The following is a 12,858-nucleotide window of genomic DNA, read 5'->3' on the forward strand; positions in this document are numbered from 1 at the left end:
ACCTACAGCGCTGGTATTTCTGGTTTTTACAAACCCGGTGTTAAAAGGCAAAAAGTGAGCATAGAGCAAAATTATGCTCCATACCACACTCCAATACCAGCGCTGCTTAAGTCAGCAGTGAGCTGGTTGTACGTGCTCGTGCACAATTTCCCCATAGACATCAATGGGGAGAGCCGGCTGAGAAAAAGTCTAACACATGCAAAAAAGCAGCGTAAAGCTCAGTAACGCAGCCCCATTGATTCCTATGGGAAAACACATTTTATGTTTACACCTAACACCCTAACATGAACCCAGAGTCTAAACACCCCTAATCTTGCACTTATTAACCCCTAATCTGCTGCCCCGACATCGCCAATACCTGCATTATACTTATTAACCCCTAATCTGCCGCCCCCGCCATCGCCGCCACCTACATTATACTTATTAACCCCTAATCTTCTGCACCCAACATCGCAGACACCTACATTATATTGGAACAGCCAATAGATTGAAACAGCCAATAGAATGCAAGCTCAATCCTATTGGCTGATTGGATTAGCCAATATATTTGAAGTTCAATCCTATTGGTTGATTGCATCACTCAATAGAATTTTTTCTACCTTAATTCCGATTGGCTGGTAGACTTCAATCAACCAATTGGAATCTAAGGGACGCCATCTTGGATGACGTCATGTAAAGGAACCTTCATTCAGCAAGAAACTGTTGATTGAAGAGGATGCTCCGCGCCGGATGTCTTGAAGATGGAGCCGCTCCACGTCGGAAGGATGAAGATAGAAGATGCCGTCTGGGTGAAGACTTCTGCCTGTCTGGAGGACCACTTCTGCCGGCTTTGTTGAGGACATCTTGCCACTTGGATGAAGACTTCTCCCGGATTAGTTGAGGATGGATGTCGGCTCTTCAAAACTGTAAGTGGATCTTCAGGGGGATAGTGTTAGGATTTTTTTAAGGGTGTATTGGGTGGGTTTTATTTTTAGATTACGGGTTTGGGCCGCAATAGAGCTAAATGGCCTTTTAAGGGCAATGCCCATCCAAACGCCCTTTTCAGGGCAATGGGGAATTTAGTTTTTTTTTTCGTTAGGGTTTTATTTGGGGGGTTGGTTGTGTGGGTAGTGGGTTTTACTGTTGGGGGGGTTGTTTGTATTTTTTTTACAGGTAAAAGAGCTGATTTCTTTGTGGCAATGCCCCGCAAAAGGCCCTTTTAAGGGCTATTGGTAGTATAGTTTAGGCTAGGGTTTTTTATTATTTTGGGGGGCTTTTTTATTTTGATAGGGCTATTAGATTATGTGTAATTGGTTTAAAGATCTTGTAATTTGTTTTTTATTTTCTGTAATTTAGCGTTTGTTTTTTTGGTAATTTAGCTAATTGTATTTAATTTATTTAATTGTATTTAATTTTGGTAATTTATTTAATTGTACGGTAGTGTTAGGTGTTAGTGTAACTTAGGTTAGGTTTTATTTTACAGGTAAATTTGCATTTTGTTTAGCTAGGTATTTAGTAAATAGTTAATAACTATTTAGTAACTATTCTACCTAGTTAAAATAAATACAAACTATTAGTTATATTGTAGCTAGCTTAGGGTTTATTTTATAGGTATGTATAAATGTATATAGTATTTAGTTTTAAATAGGAATTATTTAGTTATTAATTGTAGGTTTTATTTAGATTTATTTTAAATATATTTAAGTTTGGGGGTGTAAGGGTTAGATTTAGGGGTTAATACATTTAATATAGTGGCAGCGACTTTGGGGGCGGCAGATTAGGGGTTAATAAATGTAAGTAGGTGGCAACGACATTGGGGGCGGGAGATTAGGGGCTAATAATATTTAACTAGTGTTTGCAAGGCAGGGGTGTGGCGGTTTAGGGGTTAATATGTTTATTATATTGGCGGTGATGTCCGAAGCGGCAGATTAGGGGTTAATAATTTAATTTCAGTGTTTGCAATGCGGGAGGGCCTGGGTTTAGGGGTTAATGGGTAGTTTATGGGTGTTAGTGTACTTTTTAGCACTTTAGTTATGTTTTATGCTACAGCTTTGTAGCGTAAAACTCATAACTACTGACTTTAGAATGCATTACGAATCGTGACCGGATAGGCTGTACAGCTCACATTTTGCCCTCCCACGCAAAACTCGTAATACCGGCACTATGGAAGTCCCATAGAAAAAAGACTTTATGCAATTTACGTAAGTTGATTTGCGGTAAGGCTAAAAAAGTGTGCGGCGCCCCTAAATCGGCAAGACTCGTAATACCAGCGTATGAACCTCCTAGGTTTAGCTTTCAAATTGGTGACAAAAGTAAATTGGAAAGTTGTTTAAAATGACATTCCCTATTTAAATCATGAAAGTTTTTGTTTGGACTTGACTGTCCCTTTAAATATAGGCGGACTAAAGTCCATAAAGGATATATTTGGTATTTTATTAAATTGCATATTAAAATTAAATATATATATATATATATATATATATATAAAAATAAATAAATATACATATATATATATATATATATATATATATAAATACATACACTTTGCTCCTATCACCCTGGCATGCTGTTTTGAAGGTGAGAGTGCAAATCCTTTTGAACTCATATATATATACACATACACATACAGATACAAATAAGCCCTGCAAGTATCAACCAATCACTAGGCAGCATGCAGGAGGGTCAGGGTTCTACATTCTATGGAATGTACTGCAGCCTCTCTGCAGGCAGTGAAAAGGCAGATGCAATGCACAATGTTGCCAAGTGTTTCCACTATTCATAATTACACCTGTTATGGGGAATTACATTTTGGATTTAATGTCCCTTTAAGGGAAAAAATGCTTTTATTTTCTCCAGTCACAGGAACCTTGGCATGTATTATGAATATGTTGCTGATAATGATGAACAACTATACACACTATAGACTACATATAATAATATTAATAATGATAATAAAATTAGTAGTAATAGTTATTTCTAAAGCACCAATATCCTTATACATGGTTAAATTACACTCAAGAGGGAACATTACATTTAATAAAGAGACAATAAACTGCTGGGTACAAATACAATAATGCAGTTAATACTGATAATGCAGTTCTCCTACTGTGCCTGCATCTCTCTTTAAAGCTGCTATCTAATTATAATAAATTACAGCTGACGGTTAGTGTAGCTCTGTACCTTCACACTGGGCGCTGCCATCTTGGAGCTTGGGTATTCTTTAACCCTGTGACAGAAGCAGTGCAGTTTCCTAGATCAGTGACTTATCTTTTTAAAAAAACATATTGTGCACTTCGGTTTAGTGTGCACAAAATAGAGTGGGACTTGTCTTTTGTAGTTGCCTCATTGCTTTATATTATTCCACAGGATTTTTTATGTTTAATATGTACATTTTAAATTGTGAAAACCCTTTCAAAATGTAAAGTTTCTACCAAATTTTATGCAAGCTAAACCGAAGTGTATAGCTGTTAAAAGTTATCAACATTACTGATGTGTAAATGCACAACATTTCTGTTAAATATGGCTCTATTTTCATTTGGGAGGCAGACAAAGTTTGCGGTGATGAATCTCTTTCACCCAACGATGTGGCGAGTGGGCAATACACTGCACATATTTAGCATTGAATAATCCAATGATTCTGCAATGCTGATCCCGTGCTTGGTCACAGCCAATCATGTGCAAGATGGGACTGTAAATCATCCCCATACGATCCAATTGCAATCCACCACCTAAAGTGTCATGGAGAGCCTGAAACAACAGGGCTCTGAAGCCGTTATCGCAGCTTGATAAATAGAGCCAAAAGTTTAAGAATATGTATGCTCCAAGACAAAACTTTACAATCGTCACCTGTAAAGAGTTAAAGGGGCAGTCTAGTCAAAATTAAACTTTCATGATTCAAATAGGGCATGCAATTTTAAACAACTTTCCAATTTACTTTTATCATCAAATTTGCTTTGTTCATCTGGTATTCTTAGTTGAAAGCTAAAGTTAGGTAGTCTCATATGCTAATTTCTAAACCCGTGAAGGTTGCCTCTTATTTAAAAGCTTTTGGCAGTTTTTCACAGCTAGAGGGTGTTAGTTCCATACAGATAACATTGTGCTCACGCCCGTGGAGTTACCTAGGAGTCAGCCATGATTGGCTAAAATGCAAGTCTGTCAAAAGAACTGAAATAAGGGGGCAGGCTGCAGAGGCTTAGCTACAACGTAATCCGAGTTTAAAAGTATATTAATATAACTGTGTTGTCTGTGCAAAACTGGAGAATTGGTAATAAAGCGATAATCTATCCTTTTAAATGAAAAAAAATCTGGAGGAAAAACAGTAGCGTGGTAAAAGCTATTGTTTTCAACAGTTTAATGTCCATTTAAAAATGTATGCTACCAAACTGCCTTTAATCACAATCATTAGTATACTGATAATTAAAAGCAGATTTGAGACTTTATTATGTTGTATTCAGTATCAAACATGCAACTTTACTTTGCTCCATAAAATCACTTTTACACATTGAGTTTCCTTTTATTCATTATTTTATTATCTATGTGGAAAGTCTCATAAAAACTTTCTGTTTTTATACTTTAATATAAAAACAGTTTTTTGGTACTTTAATATTATTGAACAATTTAGTATCTTTAATTCTTCTGATAGATGTACAAGATTACCTTACAAAGGCCTAGTTTCCATTGAAGTGGTGAGATTTGGAAACTGGTGGTAAAACTCCATTAAAGTCAATTTAGAATGTTTATGTTACGACCAGTTTCAGAACTTTACCACCTCAATGGAAACAAGGCCTAACTGAATTCATTCAGAGCTACCAAGGCTGGATTGGGTTATGTTTGCTTATTGGGGGCTAAATATAGCCACCAATAAGCAAGCACTATCCAGGGTGCTGAACCTAAAATGAGCCGACTTCTAAGCTTTACATTCCTGCTTCTAAATAAAGATAGCATGAGAACGAAGAAAAATTGATAATAGGAGTAAATTAGAAAGTTGCTTAAAATTGCATGCTCTGTATCTGAATCATGAAAGAAACAAATTGGGTTTAGTATCCCTTTAAATTCTTTGAAAGCTGTAATATGAGTTGATAATGTGCTTTTTCATGCTTTTTGTTATTTTGCGGATTTCTGAAATTTTGCTAAACTTAAAGTGTGTTTTTTACAATCCTAGCTGAATGTAATTATTGGTAACAATATTTATGTTAAATGACAGAAGATACTGAGGAATGAAAGTATTGACTTATCATTCAGCCAGTTTATAGGGTTGCCAGCTATTGTTAGAGATGGTTTTCAATTTGTTGATTCTGTTGTATGGTCTTATCAATATGATTTTTGTATTAACTCAATGTTATTTTGATGCTTTCAATAAAAAAAGATAAAATATTGTTTATTACAGAGAACAGTATAGAAATAAGTACTTGGAAGTTTTCTGAAGAGTGAATAAAATTATTGATTTGGTTCACAGTTCATCAACATTTTCAATTAATTTTAAAACCTTTCAGCCTGTCCTCCAGAAGATAGAACTTATTTACACACCCTACAAACCTAAAAATGTTGGGAAATTAAAGTCATACTTTTATATATGCAAAGTATATGTCACCACTGAGAGACTTCATTGCAAAAGATATTTGTACAAATTAAAACGTTTTTAAAAAAAAAAGGTTACAAAAAAAACATGTTTTTGCAATGATTTGCTGTCCAGGGAAATGTTTTGTATTGTATTTTTCTGTTTTAGCGAAGTAGGGACATACAGTAAAAGAGTTCCTATACTGTGTACTATGTTGTTGTAGTTTAAAGATTTGGAATCCTTCAGGATTCACTTCAGCCTCTCTGTGGGTACATTTTCATAAAAAAGGCAAAATAAATGCTGAAAGTGTATTGCAAACTTATTTAAACTTAAACAACTTTCCAATTTACTTCTTACATTTGCTTTGTTCTTTTGGTATCCTTTGATGAAGAGTAAATCTAGGTAGGCTGATAGGACCTCAGGCTCAGTCTATAACAGCAGTGTTTCCTACTATGTATAACACTGCTAAGTCAGATGATTACACGTGCACATCCTGAGCTCACCTAGGGTTACTCTTTAATAAAGGATACTTAGAAGTCAAATTGATAATAGCAGTAAATTGGAAAGTTGATAAAAATGTCATGCTCTATCCAATCAATTGAAGTTGAATTTAGACTTCATTGTCCATTTACGCTTAATACCCCTTTTGAAATGTGACAGTAAAGTCATAATTAGACATTCATGATATAGATAGAGTATACAATTTAAAACAACTTTCCAATTTACTTCTATTATTTAATTTGCTTCCTTCTCATTATCCTTTACCGAAAGGTTTATCTAGGAAAGCTCAGGCACAGCAAACAACCTAGGCTCTAGCTGCTAATTGGTGGCTGCATATAAATATATACTGATTGTTATTGGCTCACCCATATGTTCAGTTAGAAACCAGTAGTGCATTGCTGCTCCTTCAACAAAGCATACCAAGAGAATGAAGCAAATATGAACTGGAAAGTTGTTTAAAATTGTAAGTTCTACCTAAATCATGAAAGAAAAATGTTGGGTTTCATGTCACTTTAAAAGTGTGTTATTTTATTATTGCACTTTAGCCTGCATATAACTGTGTTTAACCTCTGCAAATAAGTTAAAGGGACAGTCTAGTCCAAAAAAAACTTTCATGATTCAGATAGAGCATGTAATTTTAAACAATTTTCCAATTTACTTTTATCACCAATTTTTCTTTGTTCTCTTGGTATTCTTAGCTGAAAGCTTAACTTAGGAGGTTCATATGCTAATTTCTTAGACCTTGAAGGCCGCCTCTTAAGAATGCATTTTAACAGGTTTTTAACCACTAGAGGGTGTTAGTTCATGTTTTTCATATAGATGACACTGTGCTCGTGCACGTGAAGTTACCTGGGAGCCATCACTGATTGGCTAAACTGCAAGTCTGTCAAAAGAACAAATAAAGGGGCAGTCTGCAGAGGCTTAGATACAAGATAATCACAGGGGTAAAAAATATATAAATATAACTGTGTTGGTTATGCAAAACTAGGGAATAGGTAAACAAGGGATTATCTGTCTTTTAAAACAATAACAATTCTGGTGTAGACAGTCCCTTTAAACACATTTAAAGTCAGCTTCAGATCAGCAATGCTCTACTGCAAGGCTCAGCAACCTTGGGCCCCCATATGTTTTGGAACTATATTTCCCATGATACTGCGACACTCTTTAGGCTGTCTGAGCATCATGGGAAATGTAGTTCCAAAACATCTGGGTGCCCAAGGTTGCTGACCCCTGCTGTACTGGGACCTAGCTGAACACCTCTTGTGAGACAATGACAAAAGGTGTTTGTACATAGCCACCAATCAACAGACAGCTCTGTCTACAAAAAAAATGGCATGCTCCCATAAATGTTTATTTTTTTTTATTTTTATGTCCCTTTAACTCAAGTGATGTAAACAAATTATTTGTGGAGAACATCAAGAAATCATAATGTACATCAGATTTTTTTTTATTTATTTTTTTAAACATGGAATACATTAGTTATAGTAGACTGATATAGTAAAATCTAAAATAAATTCACTTTAGTACAGTATGAATTAGTTCTTATTAGACACATCTTCAGTGTCCATTTGAATGCTTTGAAAATCACTTTAAATGTCAATAGCTTTATTAAAATGGTCTCTCTCTGCTTGAGTAGACTGCTTCTTAAGATGGACATAGACACATCATAGAATTTCTTTATAAAGACAGGCACCATGAGAACCATTCAGTCGCTCATTATGTCTAGCCAAATGAATTTAGATAATTAAAAAAAACAGAGGTCTATTGTAAGAGATTTGTCTTTTTTTTATTTAGATATATACCTCAGCTTCATTTTTTTTATTTAGATATATACCTCAGCTTCATTTTTTTTATTTAGATATATACCTCAGCTTCATTTTTTTTATTTAGATATATACCTCAGCTTCATTTTTTTTATTTAGATATATACCTCAGCTTAATTTTTTTTATCCTCATCTTTCCTTTCATAACTTTGCAATCAAACTCCTTAGGGCATTGACATTCAAACATATTTATTGTCATCACAATTGATAGCAAGGTGTTCCAAATATCAGCACTTTTCATATTTGTTAGCTTATTTCATGACTATAAGCTTTAGTGCAAATGACAATTTTATTGAATTTAATAAAATTTTGAGACTGCTTTCTAAAATATTAGCTTGAGAATTTTTTTTTTTTATAATTCCTTAGGGAATCCAAGCATGTTTTGATGCTTACAACAGCATTTTTCCTATTTCGTAAGTTGATAAGCGTTTTTTTGTTTGTTTGTTTTTTAACGGAAATTACTTTATTCTCCTGTGCTTTTATTTAGATGAAAGCTGTGAAGAATGAAGATGAGGAAAACATTGTATATTAGTTTTAGTCTCATTGAGGACAATATTTTTATTGATATGTCTTATAATCTTGACAAATGCTGTTGATTTTGTAAGATCTGCAGAGTGATCACATGTGAGTGTGTATCTATATTTTGTGCACATGCATGTGTGTGCACATGCATTAGTATCTGTGCTTGTGTGGGTCCCTGATTGTAGCCGGAAAGTCAGCTGGTCAACTTAAAGGGACATTAAGAACTTTATAATTACAAGATTTTTCTGTAGTTGTGCAATAAATTAACATAACTCTAGTGTGAAAACGTTCCAAATATATTAACTTGTAATTGTTTTTCAAAAGCTAAAGTTCCTACATCACTTGCCTTACTTGGATAGGCCAATATGGACGTGTTAAAGGAGTAGAAAATGCTTGCCACTGTAATTTTGTTAGTAAAACCTTTGCTGTTTTGCAGTAACATTATTTGACCTCTGCTAAGGCCAATTAGGGAATGATATGAAACAAGATTAGGCCTTTGAAGTCTGTAGTTTGACCTTCCAATTCCCACAATTGGAAAATCAACAATTTTCAGAGATAATTACAGGAAAAGGGAGGAAATAAATTGTGTTCATCAAACAAATAAATTGCAAAATTAAAAGGGACATGAAACCCATTTTTTTCTTTAATGATTTAGATAAATTAGAAAATATGATTTTAAACATCTTTTCAGTTTATTTATATTATCTATTTTGCTTCCTTCTCTGAGTGCCTTTTGTTGAAGAAATAGCAATGCACACGGATAAGCCAATAACATGAGGCAAACATGTGCAGCCACCATTCAGCAGCTCCTGAGCCTATATAGATATGCTTTTCAACAAGAGAACAAAACAATTTAGATGATTAGAACAAATTAGAAAGCTGTTAAAAATGGTGTGCTTTCTTTGAATTACTAAAGAAAAGAATTGGGTTTCATGTTCCTTTAATAAAGATTTGCACCTGCTCCTCATCAGAGCAGTGAGTGGCGAGATCAGCTCCATTAGAACAACTTCCACTGTCAAGGATATCAGCATTACAAAAATGTTTTAAAACCATTACAACACAAATAAATAAAATCAGTTCACGTCAAAATATACACAAAAGTAAATACAACCTATTCAGCTTTGACATAATGTGAAAAAATATTCCACAAAGAGTTGAGCCCAAAATGTGCTGCAATTCCCACAGTTAGGGCAAGATATATAACAAGGCGAATTCCCCGATTGGTTGCAGGTTCGCTCATTTGAGTCTGCAACTGATATTTATCAAGCAGTCATTTAAACAGCTGCTTCATAAACTCTCTCCCCAATTTGGAGTTGGTGAAAGAAACTCACCCTAGATTTATTCGATCAGGGTGATTAACAAGCCCTACTCTCACGCAATTGGTTGTGTGAGGGTAGTGTGGCAGACTTGCAAGTGTTTGCCCGTGCAATGTTAATAATGGATAACACATGCGCCCCACAATCTGCGATCAAATGTGGACAAGTTCACAACATGTGAATCCTGTCTGCTTGCAGATCGATAAATCTTCCCCTAAGCCCCTTTTTCCTGCCTGAGATTGCAGGGGTGCATTTACTTCTGTCCAGTTACTTAACTTTAATGTAAAAAAAAACAGAACCCCATTTGTAAATGTTTTTCTAAATTGTTGCTGTTGTATTTATTGTATATCCATGTTGCTTGTGGATATCATGTATTGGGACATTTAACACAACTATATATGTTTTGGAAGGAACACTACTGACCTTAGCAGCCAGGACCATTAACAGCCTAACTAGCACCCATGAATCTAGCAAAATGAAAGTATATTGCAAACATATTTTATGATTGTTTCAAACCCTCTACAGACTGCCCCCTTTTCTCAGTGGTCTATGGGAGTGAGCACAATGTTATCTATATGAGACACATGAACTAGCCCTGTCTGGCAGTGGAAAGCTAATAAAAAGCACTAAGATAATAGGCAGCCTGCAGGGGTAAGAAACAAGCAGAGGATTAGAGGTTATAAAGTTTATTAATATAACAATGCCGGCTATGCACAGCTGGGGAATGGGTAGTAAAGGCGTTATCTTTTTTAAAAAATTAAAAAAAAGTAGACTGACCCTTTAAAGTTGGCTCTAGACCAGTACATCACTATTGGGACCTACCTTAAAGGGACATGAAACCCATATTTTTTCTTTCATGATTTAGATAGAACATACAAATTTTAAACAACTTTATCGCTTACTTCTATTATCAAATTTGCTTCATTCTCTTGGTATCATTTGTTGAAGGAGCAGCAATTCACTACTGGTTGCTAACTGAACACATGGGTGAGCCAATGACAATCAGTATATATATGCAGCCACCAATCATCAGCTAGAAACTAGGTTCTTTGCTGCTCCTGAGCTTTCCTAGATAAACCTTTCAGCAAAGTATTACAAGAGAAAGAAGCAAATTAAATAATAGAATTAAATTGGAAGGCTGTTTAAAATTGTTTGCTATGTCTAAATCATGAATGTCTAATTTTGACTTTACTGTCCCTTTAACAAACCTGGTGAGCCAATGACAAAAAAAAAACTAAAACAAATGTGTAGCAACCTATCAGCAACTACCTCCCAAAAGTGCATTGGTGCTCCTCCTTAGCCTATCTAGGAATGCTTTTCAACAAAGGATACTAAAAGAAAAACGTACATTTAATAGCAGTTAATTTAAATGTGTCTTAAAATTACAATTTGTTTTGACTGTTATATGCCTTGAAGTTAATTTAGAATAGATTCATGCTCACACTATTGTGATAAAACATCTCTGTTGAGACACAAATTGTGAAGCTATATGCCTTCACCACACCAGAACAGGTTGTCCTGGCCGAATAAATAGTTTTCCCAAATAATTGGAAGGGGAGCATGAGGGGACCCTCCAGAACAGAAGAGCATCATCATCTACAAGATGAGTAGGAGAAAGTGCAGGGTCTCTGCCCATAGGAGAATGCAGCACCAGTCCTTGCTCAGAAGGGAATATATAACCTCCACTCACAAGGCAACAATTTGTTATTCTCAAAATATGCACTTTATCATGTTTTTTTATCTATCCATCTAAAATCACATGTGTCTGTCTTTTGGTCCAAGATCTTTCTATTATGTGTTATACATAATAAGGATTTAGTTACACTTTCAAGAAACTGCTATGGTATAATATTTCTATGAATCTTCATAGCATTGGTTTTCATACACTTCCGCTAGATATCACACAAAGCTTCGACATTTGTTCACATGGAGACGGCAAAATGGCATTGGTGGGATATCTGTGCAGCTATTCATGTTATGTTTGGAACAAAGTACGATATTGATCTGATGGCAGCCGTGTATAATGAGTCAGACTTTTGTTTTTACTAAAAGAAAAAGAAAGAAAAGGAAGCATAATCAGTGTAAATTAACTTAACTATCTTTCTTCCAGTTTGTAGAACAATGAAATAGGGCAACCTTATAGCACTAAGAACAGTCAGGTCTGATTATTGAATAAATGCATCCTAAGGTCGTGCATTTTTCATTTTCCTTTATTCTTGCTAATTAATTTGTCAAGTGTCCATTTTGCTCCCTTGAACACAGCAACATATTCTAATGGCTACTTTTAAATTCTCAGGGTTCCAGCCTAAGCTTTGCCAGTGCTGAGACCCAGAATAGATTCCTCAATTGGACAACATTTTAGGACCAGTAAGGTTTATATTATTTAGCCCCCTTTTAGGTTTTAGAAGGGATTAGGTAGTGTGATGTAGTTGCAGTGAGGAAGGGGGTCACCTATTACATAGAGGTAGCATACTAATGGCAGAATGAGTTGGAGGCTAACAGTAGGGGAATCGTGTTTGTGTGGGGGGAAGTGTTTATAGTATGGAGATCATATTAGTAGTGATAAGGGTTATCGGTAATAGAAAAGGTTACAATTGTGTTAGGGGTGGGCATGCAGGTGTAGTTTTGTTGAATACAGTTAAAGTGCAGTAAACATTGCTAAAATATTATGGACCAAAAGATTGTACAGCAAGTCCTATATTTGAAAATATTGATGTAAACTCTAACTAGCATTTTAGTAGATTTATTTCTTCCAATAATTTACTGTGTGAAGACGTTTTTCAATAAAATAATCATCTTTTTGTGTACTAATCTGTAAAAAAAACAAAACAACAACAACAAGAAAACTTTAAAAAATTCTAGCAATAGTAGACAAATTATGAGAATGTGTTGAAAAAAAATAAATCTATTTGCATCTGAAATCAATCCATTTTATTTAAAGGGACACTGAACCCACATTTTTTTCTTATGTGATTCAGATAGAGCATGCAATTTTAATCAACTTTCTAATTTACTCCTATTATCAATGTTTCTTCATTCTCTTGATATATTTATTTGAAAAAAAGGCATCTAAGCTTTTTTTCTTGGTTCGGGACTCTGGACAGCAGTTTTTGATTGGTGGATGAATTTATCCACCAATCAGCAAAGACAACCTAGGTTG

Source organism: Bombina bombina, chromosome 1 (genome assembly GCF_027579735.1).
Source record: "Bombina bombina isolate aBomBom1 chromosome 1, aBomBom1.pri, whole genome shotgun sequence".
Classification (NCBI taxonomy): Eukaryota; Metazoa; Chordata; class Amphibia; order Anura; family Bombinatoridae; genus Bombina; species Bombina bombina.